Genomic DNA, 24,049 nt, shown 5'->3' with positions numbered 1-24,049 from the left:
AGGGATTCAGTAGGATAGATATTCCTCCCATGGGTCGTCCTCTTTCTCCCTTCTTTGCCATTAGGTGATAATTATAGAAATCTTTATGTTGCCAGCTGTCTATCAGGAAGGTTTCTGTTAGAATTGCAAGATCCGAATTTTGTAGAATGTCTGTTGGTGTTAGGTTAAGAGCACTTTTTACTCCCTCTGTATTCCACAAAACTGCTTTTATTTCTTGCTCTTCTGGTTTTCTTCTTAGTTTAGTTGAGCTCTGCTCCCTCTTCCATTGATCTTCTTGGGAAACGAAATCGACGTACTTTAATGTTTTCTGGCCAGAATTCTGGTTCTTGTGTGATTTGTAGCTTTCCAAACGGAATGCCTACTTTAAAAGCTTTTTTGTCACCCAGTGTGCGCAGTTCTTCACATTCTAGTTGTCCCAGTATTCCGTTCTTGTTAAGGTATTTCACTACTGTAGCAGTTGTGGTGGTTCTCTTTAAGTTACCGATGTATAGCCACGCTATTGTTTCTGCTGCTTGCATTTCTTCGTCTTTTTGATACCCATTATGGTTTTACAATTACTCTGGTTTCTTCTGTACCAGCTCCTCCCTGCCACAGTACTCCAAGTTGGTTCCTCTAGTTCATTAACCTGATTTCGGGTTTTATTATGTTGCTCATGTGCATTGATTTGGACTTGTAACTGATTTTGTTGCTGGAGCAGAGGATTTCTGTATATTGTCGTTACCTCTGGTTTAACTTTGTTGTTGTATTTAGTTTGTATGTTGTTTCCATCTGTTTTGGTTTCCTCTGCGTCTAGGTGACTTTCCTTTTCTAGAGTTTTCTTTATTTGCTCTTGTATTAATATCCCTAGTTGGTTTCTTAGGAAATCAGTTATCTCCTCCACTTTATGCCTCAGTTCTCCCATTTCCGTCTTTTTTTGCTTTTTCCAGAAAGCTACCCACACCGATGTCTCCGTTGAAGTTCTTCTCATATCCCGTAGGTGTCTCTTCCGTCTGTCTCTGTCTGCTATGTGCTGTTTCTTGCGTTTCGCCAATAGATGTCGCTACGTGACTAGCAGTCCACTGTCCGCCATGGGCTGTTTCCTGTGTTTCGCCAATAGATGTCGCTACGTGCCCAGCAGGCCACTGTACGCTATGTGCTGTTTCCTGAGTTTCTCCAATAGATGTCGCTAGTTGTCCACCAGTGCAGCTGTCTTCTCCCGCGCTCGTCTCTTGTTGGATGTTCCTAACCTCTCTTGCAGGATTCCTATTCTCCACCTTATTTGCTTTTCTTTCCTTTTTCAAAGATTCTAAACATTTTCTTATTTCACTCACCGCCTCTAGTAAGTTGTTCTTCATTTCCTTCTTCATATATCCTCCTTCTTCTGCCACTTTTCCGATCATCACAAGAGCGTTCTCAATACGATACACTGCACTGTCCGCCATCTTTTCTACCTATCTATCTACCTATAAATATATTAAAGCTTCATGCATGAAGGTGGATTTTTTCACGCATCCCAGTGTTTATGGCATAATATCTCTTGAACTATGTGTAATACAATAAAATAATTTTACAGTCATATTCGGCCTTATATGTGGATGTTTACTGCAAAATGTTTTGCGAATAAGATTATTAGCAAAGAAGTAATAAATTTAAACGTCACGGTCAATGAGTGCAGTTTTCCATGTATCTCAGTGTTTATGACGTCATATCTGCTGAGCTGTGTGTGGTACCATTATATAATTTTGAAGGGGCATATAGCGGCATATCTGGACACCGTCTGCAAAGTTTATTTCTAAAAGATTTACTACCACAGCAGTAATAAATTTAAATGTCATGCATAATGTGGCAGTGTCTTTAGAGATGTGCAACATATATGCACACACATATCCATTTTTATAATATTTATGGATTTAACAGAATACTTGTCTCCTGTGTGGATAGCTGCAATGTGAACAAATGAATGACAGCTTCTTGATTCTGAAACAGAGAGACTGAAGAGATTCCATTTCAATATGTTTGGGCTGCCTGTGAAGGTTTTCTCCAGATCTGCCTACCTAATAAAAAATATAAATAACGTCAGACGAGACAGTATCGCATTAAGAGGCCTGATCAGTAAGCAATGAATGAAAGCAAAAAAAATGTCGTGGATCGATAGGTTGTTTAAAATGAGCTGAGACAAACCTTGTTTAGGTCAAACACAGAACAGGAGAAGCCCAAAAGAAAAACCACAGATACAGTGCCAGAACGTAAAACGTTGAATTAATCCACCACAACACAGAATAAGGGAAAAGAAGGTATGCCAATTAAAATTAAACTAAACAAAGACTCTCCTAATACTGTGGTTCCTACAGAGTATGAATTAAATAGTCACGAAATTTTAATCTTACTCTCTTATCTGGATCCTAGACGCCTATTAGTGGACGACAATATGGGGTATGATCACCTCCACATCTATACCGTGTAGGTTGCAGATTCCTTGACTTGCACCATCGGGTGGTGGGTTTCCAGGTTCCGCTTAAAAGGTCAGGAGTCCACTACACACAGGAAACTGCTACACTGGTAGCGGGGCTGTGTGGAAGGGACTGGGCGCTTTTTAGGTTAGAGCGTTTCAGGAAACCACAGAAAGGGCGTCCATCTAAAAGGGAGCAGGTAAAACACAGTAAGGTAGTTGTAGAAACGATTGATGTGGTTGTAAATTGTCGTAGCTGTGTTGAGAAAGAACCTGAGCTCCAAGCCCTAATAGAAAGCGCTGAAGCTCAAATAGTTATGGTACAGAAAGCTGGCTAAAGCCGGAAATAAGTTCAGCCGATTCTTTTTAAATGACCTAACAGTGTTCAGAAAGGATAGATTAAACACAGTTGGTGGAGGAATATTTATTGCTGTCAGAAGTAGTTTACCTTGTAGTGAAATTGAAGTAGACAGCTCCTGCGAAATAGTATGGGTAGAGGCTATATTTGACAACCGAACTAATATATTAATTGGCTCGTTTTACCGACCTCCCCGACTCAGAAGATATAGTTGCTGAACAGTTCAAAGAAAACTTGAGTCTCATTTCAAATAGGTACCCCAATCATACAGTTATAGTCGGTGATGACTTCAATCTGCCCTCGTTATCCCCGAAAAAGTATACGTTTCAAGCCGGCAGAAGGCATTAAACCTCATCCGAAATTGTACTGAATGCTTTCTCTGAAAATTATTTTGAACGATTAGCATATGAGCCGAATCGAAGCTTAAATGGTTGCGAAAGCATTCTTGACATCTTGGCAACAAAGAATCCTGGGCAAATAGGGAGTATCATGATTGTTACAGGAATTAGCGACCACAAGGCAGTTGCTGCTAGGCTGAACACCGTAACACCTTCAACCATCAAAAAGACATGCAAAGTACATCTATTTAAAAAAGCTGATAAAAATCCTCTTAAAGCCTTTTTAAGAGACAGTCTCCATTCTTCCATTCTGATCATGTAAGTGTAGAAAAGATGTGGAATGATTTTAAAGAGATAGTGTGGACAGCAGCTGAGAGATATATACCACATAAATTAATAAGTGATGGTACTGATCCCCATGGTACACAAAACGGTTCAGATCACTGTTACAGAAACAACGAGAAAAGCATACCAACTTTAAAAGAACGCGAAATCCCTGAGATTGACAGAGTTTTGCAGAAGTTCGAAAGATAGCGCATACTTCAACGCGAAATGCTTATAATAATTTTCAGAACGAAATTCTGTCTCGGAATCTGGCAAAAACCCAAAGAGATTCTGCTCATACATAAAGCATACCAGTGGCAAGCCGAAATCAACACCTTCACTGCGCGATAACAACGGTGAAGTCACTGATGACAGTGCCACAAAAGCAGAGTTATTAAACACGTTTTTTCCAAAACTCCTTCACCAAAGAAGACGAAGTAAATATTCCTGAATGCCAATCAAGAACAACTGTTAATATGATAAACATAGAAGTAGATGTTTTCGGTGTAGCAAAGCAGCCTAAATCACTTAATAAAGGCAAGGTCTCCAGTTCAGATTAAGAGCAGCGTAGAGTGCTGCTGACAGCCTGCCTGTTGTACGGGTTTTAAAATAACAATAAAGAAAATAAAAACCAGTTCAGATTGTTTACCAGTCAGGTTCCTCTCAGGGTATGCTGATACAATAGCTCCACATTTAGCACTTATATGCAACCGCTCGCTCACAGAAAGATCCGCACCCAAATACTGGAAAATTGCTCAAGTCACACCAATACCCAAAAAGGGAAGTAGGAGTAATCCGCTGAATTACAGTCCCATATCACTAACGTCGATTTGCAGTAGAGTTTTTGGAATACATACTGTGTTCGAGCATTATGAGCTACCACGAAGAAAATTATTTATTGACACATAGTCGAAACACAACTAGCTCTTTATACTCATGAAGTAATGAGGGCTATCGATAGGAGATTCAAACTGACGGAAAGTCATCGAATAAAACAGAAGTAATATCCGGTGTTCCCCAAGGAAGTGTTACAGACCCTCAATTGTTCCTGATCTATTTTAACGACACAGGACACAATCTGAGTAGCCCTCTTGGACTGTTTGCAGATGATGCTATCATTTACCGTCTTGTAAAGTTGTCAGATGATCAAAACGAATTGCAAAATGATTTAGATACGATATCTGTATGGTGCGAAAAGTGGCAATTGACCCTGGATAAAGAAAAGTGTGAAGTTATTCACATTAATACTAAAAGAAATCCGCTAAATTTCGATTACGCGGTAAGTCACAAACCTGAAGGCTGTAATTTCAACTAAGTACTTAGGGGTTACTATTACAAATAACCTAAACAGGAACGATCGCATAGACAGTGTTGTGGGTAGAGCAAACCAAACACAGGGATTCCTTGACAGAACACGGTGCAGCAGGTCTACTAAAGACACTGCTTACACCATGCTTGTCCGCCCTATTCTGGAGTACTGCTGCGCGATGTCAGATTCGCATCAGGTGGGACTGACGGTTGACATCGAAAAATTATAGCGAAATAGGGGAGATAGTGCAACAGATATGATACTTGAACTGGAGTGGCAATCATTAAAACAAAGGCATTTTTCGTTGCGACGGCATCTTCTCATGAAATTTCAATCATCAGTTTTCTCCCCCGATTGCGAAAACATTCTGGTAGCACCCACCCACATAGGGAGAAATGATGATCACCATAAAATAAGAGAAATCAGGAATCGCACAGAAAATTTAAGTGCTCGTTTTTCCCGCGCGCCGTTCGAGAGTGGAACGGTAGAGAGACTGCTTGAAATTGGTTCACTGAACCCTCTGACAGGCACTTTATTGTGAATAGCAGAGTAATCACGTAGATGCAGATGTAGATAATGACTTGAATTCTGCTGAGAACACTTTTAATTATGTGTCTGAATGCCTGTGGAGAAATGGCAGCCCATTCTTCCTCAAGAGGGGTTCTGGATCCAAGTCAACATTCTAAATCACGCCAAAGGCGGTACTTCGATTTCACGGCGAGCCACTCGGCAGGCCAGTCCATTGTAGGAATATTATTGTCCAAAAATCGTTCCCCCACATACGTTGCCTAATAACAGGATGAATTGTCATAATGAAACAAACAATCGTTGTTTCAATACGTCTCTAAGCAGTACACAGTAAGGTAGAATGTATTCATATCTTGACATATTCAATGTTTACTTACGCGCAATAAGAAGCTACACTCTCACCAGGAAAATTCCTCTGTACTGTAACACCACCTTTTCTGTACTTCACTGTTGCCACTACACGTTCACCAAATCCTAACCGTTGCATTAGATTTCCATAGGGTATTGGATTGCTAAATCACTCGTTTCCAGTAATCCGCTAGCTCTTCACAATGCCTCGTGTGTCATTGACTGTAGAAATGTGACTTACGAGAAGCTGCTTGACCCTTGTACTCCTTTTTTTTTTAATTCGCTGGGCAAAGCGATTGTGTTACCTGGACTGTTGGTTGAGCCTTGGTACTCATGAGTGATTGCTTTAGCTCATTTCATGTGATTTTTTACAACCATTCTCCGTGAATCACGGCGGTCTATTTCCATCAGTGCATGAAGTCTACCTGGTCTTGGTTTAGCTGTGTTTGTTCCTTCACACTAGCGCTTCACAATTATTTCACCAACAGCCGACTTGATCAGGTTATAAGGCTGAAAATATACCTGATGGATTTGTTAGTCGGCTGACATCCAATGCCTAACTCACATCTGCAATCAATAAGCTCTCCTAAGTAACTCACCCTTCTGTTATTGTTTTTCCACTGACAATACAGTGCTCCCCACGTCCTTTTATGCCGATGGATCCACTTCTGGTGACATCTAGAGACCAGTTCTGCATTACATGGAACACATGGATTCTATTGATCAGATTGTGTGTAGAGTCGTGATTTATGCAAAAAATGTTATATTGACAGTCTAGTGGACAGAATAGTGCAAAAACGTATTAATGTGCGACAGTTACTCATTGTAGAAAACAGCTACAGACTGCAAAATGGATGCATGGGTAGTATCTTTGAAAATATTGTAGAATTCTATCGTATCATTCTGAGGTAACGTTTGCAAACTTTTACTTATAGGTGGTCTAAACATAAATACATTGGAAGATTCCAAGATAGGAAAGAAGTTCTTATCACATTAACAAAATAAAAACGTTGGACTCGGACAAGACTATACCAAATTCAATAGTTACAATTGGAGTCTGACACAAGTTGATTACATACAAATATATGTGATTTTCGGCAGTAAATTCAAGTTATAGAGAGAGTGGGTGATTCAGCTGTCCCTACCGCTGGGTTTTAAGCAACCCACAGCGTCTTTAAATACCATACACAAGATTTTCATATTCTCTCGCTCGCTATGTGCAAACTATTTGTCCTACAGAAAAAAATAAACAGGACATTTTTGAAGAAAAACTTTCAAATTATTCAAGAAAAATATGTAGAAATGTCGTTCAAACGCGTTATTCTTGAATAACTCGAAAACCGTGGCCTCTGCCGAAAATGTTTCCCAGAACAAAATGTAACTAAGTTAAATTTCCTACAAAAATCTCCTTTTCATTTTTTTCTGTAGGGCTAACACTTTCTGCGGAGCGAACGGAGAATATGAAAGTTGTGCGTGTGATATTTGAAGACGTCGTGGACTGCTAAAACCCAGAATTAGGGGCAGCTGAATCACTCTACATAACATATCGACTTCGGAGCCAACATTCGTCTTGTCTACCATCAGGTAATGGGGGGGGGGGGGGGGGAGGGAGTTATAGTCAAATTTTCCCTATTTAACACGTTATAACACTGAAACAAATTACCGGCTGAATACCAAACTAGGTAACATTAATGAGGAAGAGAAATAACGTAGAATCAGTTCAGTTGACACACTTTTATACACTTTTATTGTGCTGCTACGATACGTTATACCACTACCTACCGGTACCACCAATGGGTCAAAAGGGACTCAACATGGCGCCCATCAGTGTCCGGAGGAGTCTGAAAGCTCAGAAATGCGTTCTGCACAACAGAACGAAGCATCTCGAAGTGCACCTGCAGCATTATTGTTGTTTTGATAATAGAGATTCACCAATAATGCCCTGCTTCATTTGTCAAAGCTCATGTTGACACTTTAACAAGTGCACTGTGAATGGTTAGGTGTGTGAGACTATGGACCACGATGACTGATCACGGCACCTGGTGGCCGTAGTTGGAACTGGACGGTGGCGCTGTGCCGCATGGAAATCATGTACCCATACTCTGGACATTAATGCTACCAAGTTTAGCGATTGTATGGTAATTAGTTTCCTTGTTTTAGCCTGTTAAATAGGGAAAGTTTAATTATAACCACCCGGTATTGTGAGGCATTCGTCTGTGATGTGGCGATGATTTGTAGTTGTCTGCACTCCCAAAGTGGGTATGTTTCTTTACGCCATTTGTGTAAAACGTATACACATCTGCCGTACTGGGTTCGAATTCTGTTTAGCACTAATCACGTTTTGCGTGGCGGGTCAAATACAAGTTGTTTTCAGGTCATACACTGTTGTACAGTCCAGTCTAAGATTGAACTTATCTTCTGGAGTGACCCTTGCCGTTACTGTTGGAGATTGACTAGAATGGAGTCGGTTATACTTTACATAATTGATGTCTTGAATGGTAGATCTTTATTGTATGTAAGCGTTTTGTATTCGCTTGTGAGAGCATTTTTCTACTGACAATAGGTAGTAGTTGGTGGGATGAAATGTGGCTTACTGCTGGCAGCCATTCAGTAAGTGTTGCTTTGAGAACACCAGAAATTCTTCTCATGTATGTAAGAGCCGTTTAGCCAAACTGGGACGCAATACTCAGCGACTGAGAAGACACGACCCAGAGCTGATGAACGTAAGGTGGATGCCTATGCTTACCAAGTTGTAACACATAATCTACTGTATTATATTGTTTATTGTTTTCAGTTTTGTGCCTGTTTTGTTAGATGCTCTGTGAAAGATAGAGTTCTGTCAAGCAATACCCCCAGAACTTCGGTGTATTATTATGAGTAAGTGTGGTGTTTTCTAACTGTATGTCGAGTATACCTCAGGCGAGTTTATTATTTAGGTGGATCAGGAAACCTGTTTTGGTGGATTATGATTAGAGTTTCCATTTGCGAAAGTGGTGTCCCATTATGTCTTGATCCTCCGTTAGGATTTCTTTTGAGTGTTCAGTTGAGGTACACCGTGTTCCAGGTAGTCAATCCTAGGCTTAACCAAACTTTCGTGAGTGTCTTTCGCCATTTCTGCGTTTTACAATCTGAAGAGAAATGGAGCAAGGACTGATTCTATTTCTGGATCATTTTTTAATTCTCTTGGGGAGCTAATGTTGGACCCTATGAGTATTTCCAATAAAACAATACCAGTTACCGTTATTTAGGTTTTAATTTTAGGCTACCAGTTCCGACGACACACTACGTCATCTTCAGGTCTGCTTCAACCGAGTAATCGTCGTGTTACAAAATACAGCAGCACTGCTAACTGGTCGTAACGATTATTACGGGCATGAGTACTCCTTGGACAACTGTCAGTAACGGTCAAAATATCCACTCAAACTAGATGGCCAAAGACGAGTATTTGGGCCAGTAGGTCGTTTAGTATATGGTATTGCAGATTAGGCAAGCGACTGGTCTGGGAGGAGTTATGTGAAGAAAATTGTGTATCATGCTTTCTCTCCAAGCTGTATCATAGGTCAAATCAATGAATGCAACTGCAATTTTAAGTAATCTTATACCGATTTTGTTATGTATAAGACGTTGTAATAGCTTGTAAGTCAACGATAGCTGGGCCATTGGCCTGTAGTTCGGACCATAAGCTAGTTCATCAGGTTTTGATATAGGGTGGATATTTTCAAACCCTGGAACTTTTTCTGCCTTAACACGTTTAACCATTGTTAAGATTTCTTCACAAGTGAAAGTACAGGAATGGTCTGTGTCTGTGACTTCAACTTTTAGGGCTCTGAGTTTTCATTTCGCCTTTATTGTATGTGGTTTGTCTTTTGGTGCTCTAGATGTCACCAATAGACCTAAGGCAATGGCATTTGGATTAACTGTTGTGTTGTTCCTTGCAAGGGGCCCCCCACTTCCTAGTTTCCTTAATAACTTCCGTGCTTATCTATGTCTGAAAATTCAGGCCTTCTGTCGTTTCTGCCCACTTTTGCTTCTCGCCACATCTACACTGTGTTGTGAGCAGTTGATCTGTTTTTCTTAAGCAATTTTGAGGAAGTTTTGGTACAACTCCTCTTTGTTTTGGGATGAGGCAGAAATGTATTGCTTTTGGTGGCCTCCTGGTGTTCTGTAGATTTCTTGTCACCACTATATATTTTGAAGTTTCTGCTTTTAGTGGAGTGTCCCATCTCTCTATTTTTCATTTACAAAAGGATATACAGGAAACTGCCACAGGATACAAAAAACCAAAATTATAAGATCATACAGAATTCAAGTAATAAAATGAAAGTAATTTTGAACATAGTATTACCAGAAACTGGTAGCACAAAGCCAGAACAGATACATGAACATAAAATCAGAACTAAAGATTGTTTACTAGATATCCTAGGGACCTGGTCAACTTTATAAACTATTATATTAGTAATACAGCAACCAAACTGCAAAAAAACCGACCATAAATACAGCATATAGTTACAAGTCACTATTTACATTACATAGTGCTACTGCTAAGCATCACTGGGTAGGATATCAGTTTTACTGTGCATTAATTAAAGAGTAAAATGTTAGTAGTTTAGACAAGGTTCCAATGTGTCTACTAAAATACTGCATTAGCAGCATAAAATCATCTCCAACAGACGTTATAAATGGGTCATTCACACCTGGTTGTTTCCCTGATTACCTGAAATATGCAAAAGTTCACCCTATCGATAAAAACTGCGTACATGAAACCTAGAGAAATACACACCAGTTTCACTACTGCCTTCTTTTTCAGAATTAATAGAAACTATTATACGAAATACTCATTTGGATTATGGATTACGTAAGTAAATACCAACTTCTGTCCAAAGTAGGGCCTACAATTTGGTTTCAGACCCGGAAAGTGGAAAGAAAATGCAGTAGCAAAATTTACAAAAGTAATTTTAGAGGCCTGGTGTGTAGGAGAAAATCTCACATGTATTTTTCTAGATCTCAGTAAAGATCTTGAAATATTTCAAAGTAAAATTTAAGCACAGAGAATAACGGCAAGGTGTGAGGGAGGTGGGTGGGGTAGGAAATAAATGGTTTAGGTCTTACCTATCAAACAGAGTACAGAAGGTAGAGATCATCCTGATTTCAAATGACTCACAATGTATGGTGAAATACCTTTCACATGCAGAAATTTGAACAGTGGAATCTCTCAAGGGAGTGTGTCAGACCCAGTACTGTTTCTCGTTTACATTAATGACTTCGCACCATGAGTCACATAAAGTGAAAGAGTGTCTTTTCTGATGACAGTAATTTAATTATTACAGACAGGACTGTGTAACTGTTAGGAGTATAATGCGACAATGCATTTACAGTGGTCTGTATCTGGTCACCAAATACTATGATATATTTTAATATGAGAAAGACTAATAATGTGAACATCTGTATAAGAGAAAAACCAATACGAGACTTAAACTAAATCACGAGAAAATGAAGTGTGAACCTAGCATGAAAATGTTAGATATGTATCATGATCAGAAATTAAAATGGGTAGAATATATCAGAGTATTTACAAAAAGAATTAGCACAATGTACTATACGTACAGCATACCACAGTGTGCAATAGCTCATACCTAAGAACATCTTACTTTCACATATACTTTATATAAATAGGTTATGGCACAAATTATGGGATGCAAATGGTCATAATATTGAAAATATGTTCAAACTGCAGAAATGGGTCTCCAGAATGATGAGAACGAGTTACAAACTGCCCATTGCATCAAACTATTTAAAAATTGGTTGTTTTGGTAGTTCCAAGTGAATACATCACCAAACTACAATTTTTATAAGTTGGTTGATGGGTGGAGGGGACCAAACAGCGAGGTCATCGGCTCCTCTTTTTATACAGCAAAACATTGAGCACTATACTCCACACATGATCACCAAACTAGATACAGTGGTTGTTTGTATCGGGATGGAAAGTATGAAGTCTAAAGTCAGACGACTAAGTTTTACCAAGGTGGAAAGCTATACAATAAACTAACAAAAAAGATTAAAAGCTTACAACATGTCTTAAACAAATCTACAAAAAGAAATAATAATTTTACTCACTTAAGTATTTCATGGAATGAAAAACATTACGTACAAATAATTAAGCTTCCTAGCAGAAAATTAGACCAGAAAGATGTTGTATGTTTGTAAGCAACATAGTACATTTGACGTTTGTAAATTACTCCATGTTATCTAAAAATGAAGATTTATTACCTGTATAGTCTTGTACTTGATTTCCCTTCTTTGAATCGGGGGTTTTTTGTGTTTCTTTAATCTTGCCTTATGTAAGTCAGTGATGTATAGCAAGTAAATTTCTGTTTCATGTATTCCTTTTGCATATAATGTGTTTACATAACTCTTATTTTATGTAGGCTATCTCCACTATAAATAATGAATGTATGTATGTAGAATGACACAAATTTGTTTATGCCTCAATGTATAAATAAAATACAGCTCACTTCTGTATGTCCTGCACACACTCGGCTACCTAAAAGACATCACTGTTATGACAATGCAGAACTGTACATAAATAATTTTTCATTAAGTTGTTGCATAATTTTGTGCTGAGGTCCCTTGAAAATGTAAGAGATAGACCATCCAAATTGGAGAAAAGTGTGATAATAATAATACTAAACCTTAAATGGAGAGAATCATAAGCACTTAAGATACTAACTGTATCAAGTACATGTCCATATAAACTCCTATGCTGTACACAAACAAGAAGAAAAAACATAACCATCAATAAAGAAGTAAAAACAGAGAATATAACAAAATATCAAGACAAAACCAAATTATGACACAAGGAAATAAAGTTCGTTCTTGAGCAACACGAAATTCAAATTAAAGTCATTGTATCCAAGACTGAAAACCGTACAAAAACTCCCATTCAGACTGGAGATCAGTGAACAGTAGAGATAATTTTAAAAATCACTGGAAACGTTTTTGATACAAAGCTGTTTCTGTAGTATTAATAAGGTAATGTGCAATACAGAGTATGACAAATCACAGTGCATTACTATATAAAAAAATTAGATGTAGCTTTCATAAATCACACAATACGTTTCTAAAAGAGAGGGAAAAAATCTCTCAAACCATATGGAAATATCTATCATTGCAGCACAGATAATGCAAATAAAATGCAATTTAATATCATATAATCCTAGAATACTTATGTATGTACTGGGAAGTCTAATGAGCTAAATGTTTGTTGTTAGGCACGTGTATTATTTTCTGTGCTTCTGATACAAATTTGTCTTGATACAAACAATATATTTTGTCATTATATCCAGTAAACATCACATTACATTACATTAAGTGGGAGACAAAATTGTGTGTGTTGTGTGAGCTGCCTGCTGTCAAAGTTACGATTTGAGGACAACAATGTCACAAAAAATATCGATATACACTAACAGAAGAAAACAACTAACAATGTGAATACAGTCTATTAATGACCAAAACAAAATTCATAGTGGATTTTTTGACAAAGTTCATATGAGGGTGAGTCAAATGAAAAACTTAAATATTTCTTAAAATATTATTTTTTGTGCAGATGTGGTATAAAGCTGTATCACTTTTCAACATAATCTCCCCCACGCTCAATACAAGTCCCCCAGCGCTTACAAAGTGCACAAATTGCTTTAGAAAAAAATTCTTTTGGTAGTCAGCGCAACCACTCATGCACTGCGTGGCGTACCTCTTCATCAGAACAGAACTTGTTTCCTCCCATTGCGTCTTTGAGTGGTCCAAACATATGGAAATCACTTGTGCAAGGTCTGGTGAGTATGGTGGGTGAGGAAACACTAAAAATGCAGGTCTGTGACTGTTGAAACTATGATACGGGCAGTGTGGGGCCTTGCATTGTCATCTTGCAAAATGACACCTGCTGACAGCAATCCAGGTCACTTTGATTTGATTGCAGGCCGCAGATGGATTTTTTTAGGAGATATTTAGGCATGTAATGCTCCAAAATGACGCCTTTTTCGTCCAAAAAGAGAGTCAGCATAACATTTCCTGATGATGGTTCTGTTCGAAACTTCTTTGGTTTTGGTGATGAGGAATGGCGCCATTCCTTGCTCGCTCTCTTCGTTTCCGGTTGGTGGAAGTGAACCCAGGTTTCGTCTCCAGTAACGAGTCTTTCAGGGAAGCCATCACCTTCTCGTTCAAAGCGTCGAAGAAGTTCTTCGCAGGCATCAACACGTCGTTCTCCCATTTCAGGAGTCAGCTGCCGTGGCACCCATCTTGCACACACTTCGCGAAACTGGAGCACATCATGCAGAATGTGGTGTACTGACCAATGTCTAATCTGTACACATGCTGCAGTATCATTCAGTGTCACTCGGCGGTTTTCCTTCACTATGGCTTCAACTGCTGCACTGTTCTGTGGAGTCACAAATCGTTGTACCAGACCTGGACGAGGAGCATCTTCCACTGAAGTCACACCATTTGCGCACTTCCTACGCCATTCGTAGACTTGCTGCTGTGACAAATATGCATCACCGTACTGAACCTTCATTCGTCGATGAATTTCAATAGGTTTCACACCTTCACTACTCTAAAACCGAATAACAGAACGCTTTTCTTTCCTGGTGCAAGTCACAAGTGGGGCGGCCATCTTTATACTGAAACTGCGACGGTATGTATGCACCTGCATTTTGGTGTCACCTACAGGCCAGTATGCACGCTGTGTGTAGCACGCTTACCAACTTACAGGATAACGGAGCGAAGTTTAGATGTGTTATTACAAATTTAAGGTTTTCATGTGACTCACCCGCTTATGTTTCAATTCTCCACACTGCTGATAACTTAAAGGATAGGAAAAATTTCGTTCAAATATTTCAAAACATCAACATTTGTTCGCTGAAGAACAATATATATATATATATATATATATATATATATATATATATATATATATATATATATATATAGTTTTGTTTTGTATATATGAACACTTGTTCTTGAGCAAACAAATGTTGGTGTTCTGAAATATTTGAACGAAATTTTTCCTATCCTTTAAGTTATCAGCAGTGTGGAGAATTATATATATATATATATATATTTAGAAGGCTGTAACAAGCGCCTCTTTACTTTAGCTTTGTTTTCTTTCGATGTTCCTAATTATATGGTATCAGCATGTTATGTCCTTCCAGAGTCATGTCATCAGTGTATAACAGCCGTCTTGTGTTACATACTATTCATGTACACACAGTGGAACCTCGCATAACGAGCACCTCCCATTACTTGCAATTCGCATAACTAGCAAAAGATATTGTAAGAAAAAAACAAAAGAAAAAAAAACCTCTCTCGCGTAACGAGACACGACGAATTACTGTGACGTCACGAGCTGTTCGCGCGTGGTGTGGGGAAAATGTTCGACAATATCAACACCCATTGTCGGCAGCGGCCTATGAACAGTGTATTTAGTACGTTCTGCAGTCTCGGTTTAGCGCTCCTTATTCGACCCTCTTAGTGCAGCTTATGATCACACATTTCTCTAAACTGTGTTCACACATTGTTTATTTTTGTGTGCAAATTTTCATGTCCTCGAAGACAAAGCCGCAAGAAGACGACCATAAAAGAAAGAAAATGACCTTAGATATGAGACGTGAAGTCACTGAAAAACACTAACGTGGTGTGAGCGTTGCAGATTTAGCACGCAAATACAATCGATCTACATCAACTATTTGCACCCTCTTCAAGAACAGGGACCAGATTAAGGAGATAGGTGCTTCATGGGGAGTGACAGAAGTATCAAAACAACAGTTTTGTATTCAAGACGATGTCGAAAGGCTGCTCCTTCTATGGATAAATTAAAAGCAACTGTAAGGCGACACTATTAAAGAGAACGTCATATGCGAGAAGGCGAGGATGACATTCGCCGACCTCGTTATGAAGACACCAGAATAATCAGCGGCCGAAGAAGTGTATAAGGGAATCCGTGGATGATTCGAGAAGTTTAAGAGAAGAATCGGCGTTAACAGTGTTGCGAGGCCCGGCGAAGCAGCCAGCTTTCGAAGTATACCTCTATAACAGCAGAGGAAAATGCGTTGCCTGGTGACAAGGTAACGAAAGACCGTGTCGCATTGCTATTTCGTGTCAACGCAAGTGGCGATTTGAAAGTTAAACCACTGCTCGTTTACAAATCAGAAACTCCAAGAGCCTTCAAGAATTGTAAATTCGAGAAGAGCAGGTCAAATGTGATTTGGAGGTATAACAGCAAGACTTGGGTGACACGTGATCTTTTTTGTGATTGGACCAATAAAGTGTATGGTCCTTCAGTGAAAAGATATTGAAAAGATATTTGCTTCAGATGAATTTGCCACTCTATGTTCTGCTTGACAACGCTCCTGGCCGTTCTCCGCAGCTACAAGACCACCTCTTTGAAGACTTTCAATTCTTCAAGATCAAGTTACTGCCTCCCTACACCACTCCTTTACTCCAGCCTGTGGACCAGCAGATTATTTCTAACTTTAGGAAGCTCTACGCTGAAGCACTCTTCGAGTATTGCTTTGAGTTGACTGAAGCTACTCGCTCTCAGAAAGTTTTGGAAATATCACTTCAACATAGTTGCCTGCATCAAGATAACCGAAAAGGAGTGGGAAGGGGTTACCAAGAGGAGTCTCACCTCTTCTTGGAAGAAGCTTGGCCAGAATGCATTTGAGTCAGTACCTGTGGAGCCTGTAGTCAATGAAATTGTGTCTTTGGCCAAGAGTATGGGACTAGAAATGGATAACAATGATATCGATGAGCTTGTGGAAGACCACAACCAAGGAATGGCCACCGGGGAGCTCAAGGGGTAGCAGTGTGTTCACAGCAGGACGTTGTGGAGAGGTGTTCTTCAGAGGAGGAGAAGGAGGAGGGGGCAGTAATAGCAAAGTGGCACTCTTCTGGTGCAATAAGAAAAATTCTGAAAGCATGGGAATTGGTTGCATCGTATATTGAAACATCACCCCAATAAAGCATTTGCTACGTGTGCTACAAATTTGTTTGATGATAATGCTGTGTCGCATTTTCGACAAGTGCTGAAGTGTCGGTGGAAACAAATGACTGTAAATAGCTTCCTAACAAAAAGAAATTAGTTATATATTGTGAGTAATAAAGTACATAATATTCTATGTATAATTTTCTTTGAATAAGTGGCATGAATAAGATAAAACATTTACTACTTTTTCAGCATGGAGCACATTATCGTATTTTACATTAATTTATAGGGGCAAATTGCTTCTCTTAAGCAGTGTTTCGTTCCATGAGTAAGATTCTGGAACGAATTACTTTCGCTACGTGAGGTTCCCCTGCACTTATTTCTTAGCTATGGCATTCTTTTCTGGAGAACAAATTCACGAAATATGTACACAATTTTCAGACTGCGTAAATTACCCGTAGGAATAACGATCGAAAATAATGGTTCAGCTCATTGCAAAAATCTACTCAAAACACTGGGTATTTTAACTGCGCTGTGTGAGAACATTTACCAATTAGTTGCATATGTAAAAAAATAAGCTCTGTCCATGACCATGGAAGAAGATTTAGGCTGAATTTACTTTTACCAAGAAAGAAACAGTGTTTTCTAACAAGGAATGAAACTACAATAAAGTACCAAAGAAGATTAAAGACATTACTGAAAACAAACTTAGTTAAAAAGTGCCAGTTAAGCATTCCATTATATACATTGCAGGTTTATGTATGTAATACAGATGAAATGAAATGTGCATGTGGTTAGGGCTATCCGTTGGGTAGACCGGCCACCTGGTGGAAGTCTTTTTCAGTTAATGGCGCTTTGGCAACTTCCGTGCTGACTTGAATGAAAGGATGATGAAGACAACACAACAATCCATCCCTGAGTGGAGAAAACTTCTGACCCCTGCCAGGTATCAAGTCACTATTTACTCAGCTGCCTCGCTTGGCATTCTGATGCGCTGACCACTCAGCTCTTTATTTATTTTTTTATTTATTTATTATTTACACGTCATGTTCCGTAAGACCAAATTGATGAACATATCTCCAAATCATGGAACGTGTCAATAAATGAAATTACAACATGAAATTAATAACAGATAAAAACAAAATGTTTATGAACCCAAAAAAGTCAAGCCATAAATTTATGTAAATGCAATCAACAATACAACAAAAATAAGCTTAATTTTTCAAGGAACTCCTCAACAGAATAGAAGGAATGACCCATGAGGAAACTCTTTAGTTTCGATTTGAAAGCGCATGGATTAGTGCTTAGATTTTTGAATTCGAGCGGTAGCTTATTGAAAATAGATGTAGCAGTATACTGCACACTTTTCTGCACAAGTGTTAAGAAAGTTCCGATCCAAATGCAGATTTAATTTCTACCAACTATTAGCTGAGTGAAAATTGCTTATTCTTGGGAATAAGCTAATATTGTTAACAAGAAATGACTGTAAGGAATATATGTATTGAGAGCCAATGTGAAAATACCTGGGCTCATGAACAAGGGTCTACAAGAGGTTCATGAACTTACACCACTTACTGCCCGAACTGCCAGTTCCTGAGCCAAAAATATCCACTTAGAATGGGAAGAGTTACCCCAAAATATAAAACCATATGACATAAGCAAATGAAAATAAAAATGGTTCAAATGGCTCTGAGCACTATGGGACTTAACATCTAAGGTCATCAGTCCTCTAGAACTTAGAATTACTTAAACCTAACTAACCTAAGGACATCACACATGTCCATGCCCAAGGCAGGATTCGAACCTGCGACCGTAGCGGTCGCGCTGTTCCAGACTGAAGCGCCTAGAACCACTCATCCACACCGGCCTAATTGTCATGTTGAACCACCTCTCACTTCAGATACCGTTCGAATAGTAAAAAGGGAAGCATTAAGTCTTTGAAAAAGATCCTGAATGTGGGCTTTCCATGACAGTTTACTATCTATCTGAACACCTAGTAAGTTGAACTGATCAATTTCACTAATCATATGCCCATTCTGTGAGATTAAAACATCAGTTTTTGTTGAAGTGTGTGTTAGAAACGGTAAAAAATGAGTATTACTGTGATTCAGCGTTAGTTTATTTTCTACAAGCCATGAACATATGTCATGAACTTATAATGTTACAGCCTTCCTCAAAATTCATATGAAATGTCTGATACCACCTTTTTCGTTATGCATCCGGATAATTATCGGACAATTCAGTGCTTCCTAAGGCCTTGTATGTGTGTCTTTATATTTATCATTCTGTCCTACTTAATAAAAAACGTGACATTCATTGTGAAGGCATGTGGAATGTTCTGTAAGGACTTGCGTTGTCGTAAATATTGGGGGATTGTTGTCATTGATAAAATTATGTACATATACTAAATTAAGTAACTAGTCCTTCGCAATAAATAACTAGAGACTGCAGAGATGTTAGCATGAAAAATCAATGCTTCTAATTAACAAAATGGTAATCCAGTAACAGAAGACCACACTATCTTGAGAAACAGCTTAAAAGTTATTACCAAGCGATGTATTTTCATTTGTTATTTATTTTTATGTCTTCCTCTGTAATTAGTATTCTTTGTAATTACATTTCTAAGTAACTCTCCAATTGTTTACATCTCATCATTTTCCAATTTCCAAAATTTGAGGCCTTGTTTGTGCATTTTATGTATGTAATCAGATAAAGCATGAGCTCTGTACTACCATTGAATATTAGTAACCAAATCCAAACTGTAATTAATTATGTTAACTAAAATGATATGGGAGACATTATTTTAATTAAAGTTCAGAATGATGTTCTTATGGAAAGCTAAAGACATTTCTATAAAAGATTGTCATTGAAAATTGTATTTTATATCTTCTTCAGCTGTAACATCAGTTTCTTTACGTTTTGTAAATTTTAATTGTAACACCAAAGTTGTACAATATTAATAATCCTTTATTTTGGAAGTTATTGTTAAAATTCTATATAAATCGATGTTGCAATGCTGTGAGGAGTCAGTTTTGAAGTAACTTTTGGAAGTCAAAGAGATCAGTGAAGTCTGTCCGTGTTTTGTTTATGTGACGAGTGTGCAGTTTGGATGTCAATTAATGTGAATAAATTTTGAGAAGCATGAAAATTTCCCATTCATTCATCAGTGGACCAGGCAGAAGAAACTTAAGTAACATTCAACATGAATCGTTAACAAACTGCACTATTTGAAACCGAGCCAATGTTGCACACAACATCCTTTACTACCAATCTAGTGTCAGCAGCAAACAGAAATATTTTAGAGTTACCCGTAATACTAGAGGACATATCATTTATATAAATAAGGAACAGGAGTGGCCCCAACACTTATCCCTGGGGCAGCCTCCCCCCCCCCCCCCCGCCCCACCCCACATCACTGTACCTCACTCAGACCTCACATCACAGCCATTCTCAACACTGTGATTAATGATCTTTCGCTGTCTGTTGCTTAAGTAAGAAGTGAACCAATTGTGAGCTACTCCCCATATTCCATAATGGTACAACTTCTAGAGCGACATTTTATGATCAACACAATCAAATACCTTAGTTAAATGAAAAAATTATGCCTAATGCTCGAAACCTTTTGTCTAACCTAGCCAGTACCTCACAGAGAAAAGAGAATATAGCATTTTCAGTTGTTAAACGACTTGTAAAGCCGAATTGAACATTTGATAGCAAATTGTGTAATATAAAATGATCAATTACCCTTACATACACAGTCTTTTCAACAACTTTAGTGACGACAGTTGGCATAGAAATAGGTCTGAAATTGTCTACACTGTCTCTTTCTCCCTTTTTATAAAGCAGCTTTACTACTGAGTACTTTAAACAGTCAAGAAAATGATCATTCCTAAAGGAAAAATTATAAATATGGCTAAATACAGGGCCAACACGTGCTGCACAGTATTTTAATATTCTGCTAGGCCCTCCATCATATCCATGAGAGTCCTTAGTCTTCAGTGATTTAATTATTGACCCAATCTCCCCCTTGTCCATATCACAGAGGAGTATTTCAGACATCAATCTCGCAAAGGCATTTGCCAAGAGAGTTATAGGATTATCTTTAGAAAATAAATTTTTATTTAATTCACCAGCAATGCTCAGAAAATGATTGTTAAATACTGTACATATATCTGATTTACCAGTAACAGAAATATTTTTACTATGGATTGATTGTGTAACGTCGACCTTGTGCTGTTGACCAGACACTTCCTTCACAACTGACCATATGGTTTAATTTTATCCTATGAATTAGCTATTCTATATACATACCACATACTCTTCACCTTCCTTATAACTTTTTTAAGCATCTTATAGTATTGCGCTCAACATGTCACTCACTATAGAAAATAAGTTTTCAGCCTAGTAAATGGAAAATTGCAGTAAAGAAAAGGTCCTGATGTCAGATGGTAGTGTGTGTAGTGATATGAAACAATGTGTATGTAGGGCATGCAGAAATTAATGAACAGTGTAGCAATAGCGTTTTACATTATTAAATAACTTACTTATAAAACAGTATTGTGCACTAAGGATAAACCGAATGAGTAACTCTGTTTTAAATGAAGTGGCTTTGTATTTGGGAGGGTGGAGACTCCAATCCTCATCTAGACATTCAGATTTAAGCTAGCCAATTTTTCCCTAAATTACTTCAGGCAGAGATGCTTCTCACTGTAAGACCATGACTGACTACCTGTCCCATCCTTGCCAACTAGATCTGTAAGTATGGAAATGTCTGTACATGTGAATTACTTTATTTTTGTTGTTATTAAGTTGTAATACCAGAACATGCACAATTTCCTTGTAAATGTGATCTACAAATGAATAAAACTACTTCCACTACTACAATGAAAATTATTTTTTTCTCATTCATTAAGTCTAACCATTTCACTGCTGAAATATTTTTCATTAAAACAACTTTATCCATTTACATTCTTATTTATGCAGAGTGTAAGCAATTTCTCTTTACCGGTATAGTAAAATCTAAATAACTCTTTGCTGTCAGATATTAGGCCTCCCTTCAGGGAAAACATTAGTATACAAAAATACTAGATCGTCATGCAGCCTTTGAAACGTGTCACAAAAACAAAGCAAAAAATAAAATCAAGATTAAAAGTAGACAGAAAACATTACCGGCGTAATAAAACGAGTCATGGTGGAGAGAATACGTTAACTTCCAGTTTTAGTGACAGAGGTGGGAAAAACCGACTAGTTCTAATCGATACCGGTATTTTAGTTCTGAATAATTTGTCCTTTTCGGTACTTGTTTGTTGTTGGTTATAGATGTTTAAAAAACTGATGTGTCAAGTTGTCATAGGAGTCGGTGGTGCTAAATCTTTTGGTTTTTAAATAAAAAATTTTTTGCAGGCTAGTAATTTTTATTTCTAAAACCTCCCTTGTTTTGAAATACTGAGGTATTTAGAAAATACGAAAAGTGATAAATGCTATTTTAATTACAATGTCGCCACTTGGAGATGAGCACCAAACATTTGAGATAAGAATCGGTATAGTATAATTGAGACAATAACCTCCTTTACTACTGAGGGAGTGTTCCTTCCTATTTTTGGGAGCAGAGTAGAAGATGCCAGGCTTTTCATTTGCAACCCAAGCACATTTATTGTTGACACAAAGTTTTGTGACTTCTGAACGACTGGTGTTGTCTCAGCATGATACCGATTCTGATGAAAGAAGTCAACACATTAAAAAACAAGTATTTATGAACAGATTGGGCAATAAATATTGGTAAACGAATTAATTCATTACTGAAATTTTAACTACCGTCAGATTATTGTTCCTGGCAAATGTTTTATTTTGTGTGGTATCTAAGGTGTTTACTTGCAGCTTCGAAAGGACATTTTAGTGTTGTCATAAGAAAATCAACTGTGTTTTAATTCCTTTTAAAATGTAAATAAATATGTTTTACTACGAAAAGGGTTTTTGATTCGAAGTAATTGAAGAAAAAAGAACGCTAAAAAGTTTACACAAAACATATTACTTGTCTTCCATTTACATGAAATTCTAGAAAAGAAAGGAAATTAAAGCAACAATAAGAAATTAAAATCGTCGCAATTCATCTACTGTTTGAATAAAAACAGAATGTAGCTGATCTCCTGCCTGTATCAACATACTTAATTTGTCTTCAAGAAACGAATAACAACACAAAAATAAAGTTATCCAGCCTGAGTTTTCATCCTTTAGCACTGTCTATTTGTAAGTCACAAATAGTTGTGTAGTTCTCGATTACAACATGATTATCGAGCACAGTTTAAAAAAAATTAGAATCAGTATAAATCTACTTGTGATTTTTTGTTGTATTCAGGTGTCCGTTACTTTCTGAGAAAAGCAGTAAACAGTATATGTGCAGGCTAAGTTTTCTTTTATATAGCTAATTTATGTGAAATTTTGATTCTAGGTATCTTGAAATGTATAATTCAAAAGTTCTTAGGGTGTCTTAGAACTAAACAGACTTTGTTCGGTGTCTATGTTTATTAGCGGAGTAACAGCAATAAAAAAACCGAAAATCTGTTATTCCAGAAACCAGCTATTTTGAGGGGTTTTAACAATCAAATGAAACAGTAGAAGAAAAAAAACGGTGTAATCGAAAACCAGTTGCTTCGGCGATAACGGAAATCCCTAGATAGCTGAAGACGCCACTCAAGCATCTGTTCTCGCAAGTGCAATTGTACTTTGATGATTGATGCTGCTGAGCCACTTTCAACGTGGTTGATGGTTTATTGACACTCAGTCACATGACGTGCATCTATCGTGAGTAATCAGTTTTGAACAGAAGGTAGCTTGTGTAACATGAGCTTAAGAGTAACGTGACCCTTACACGGTTGTTTAGAATATTATTCAGTAGACGCGTCTGCAAGAACGTCAGTTCCCGGTGCTACTGAAATGAGAAAAGGTATTAGGCATATGAAAAATTTAATGTATTTAATGTATTTCAGTATGATGTGTGTCTGGTGTATTTTATTGTCAAACAAGTTGCTGAAAGGAAAAGTGACGAAAATTAAAACGCCCATAGAATATGTAGTGCCTACCACACATTGTTGCACAATTAGCAATAGCTGACACAACAACTTTGCTGGTGCAAGAAACGTACCGTACTGTAATCGGTATGACGTGTTGAAGTTATTTCCAACGCGATGAATAGTGTCAGAAGAAGTGTATAGTCTGTACAAAAGAATAATGACGACAGACAGAAATACTGAAATGTTTGCCTTGCTGTTAGAAGAGGTGTAGTGAATGCGAGTATTTGTACCACTTAATACTCTGGTTTCAAATTACTGGTGTTTTGTTTCCTCTCTTACTTTTAGAACAAAGCAGTGCCACTAAGTGGAATACCAGCAATTTAAAACAATAAATTGTAAGTGGTACAAATCTACATTGACTGGTAAAATGT

This window comes from Schistocerca cancellata, chromosome 1, assembly GCF_023864275.1.
Source record: "Schistocerca cancellata isolate TAMUIC-IGC-003103 chromosome 1, iqSchCanc2.1, whole genome shotgun sequence".
Classification (NCBI taxonomy): Eukaryota; Metazoa; Arthropoda; class Insecta; order Orthoptera; family Acrididae; genus Schistocerca; species Schistocerca cancellata.
Note: the sequence above shows the minus strand (reverse complement) of the source record.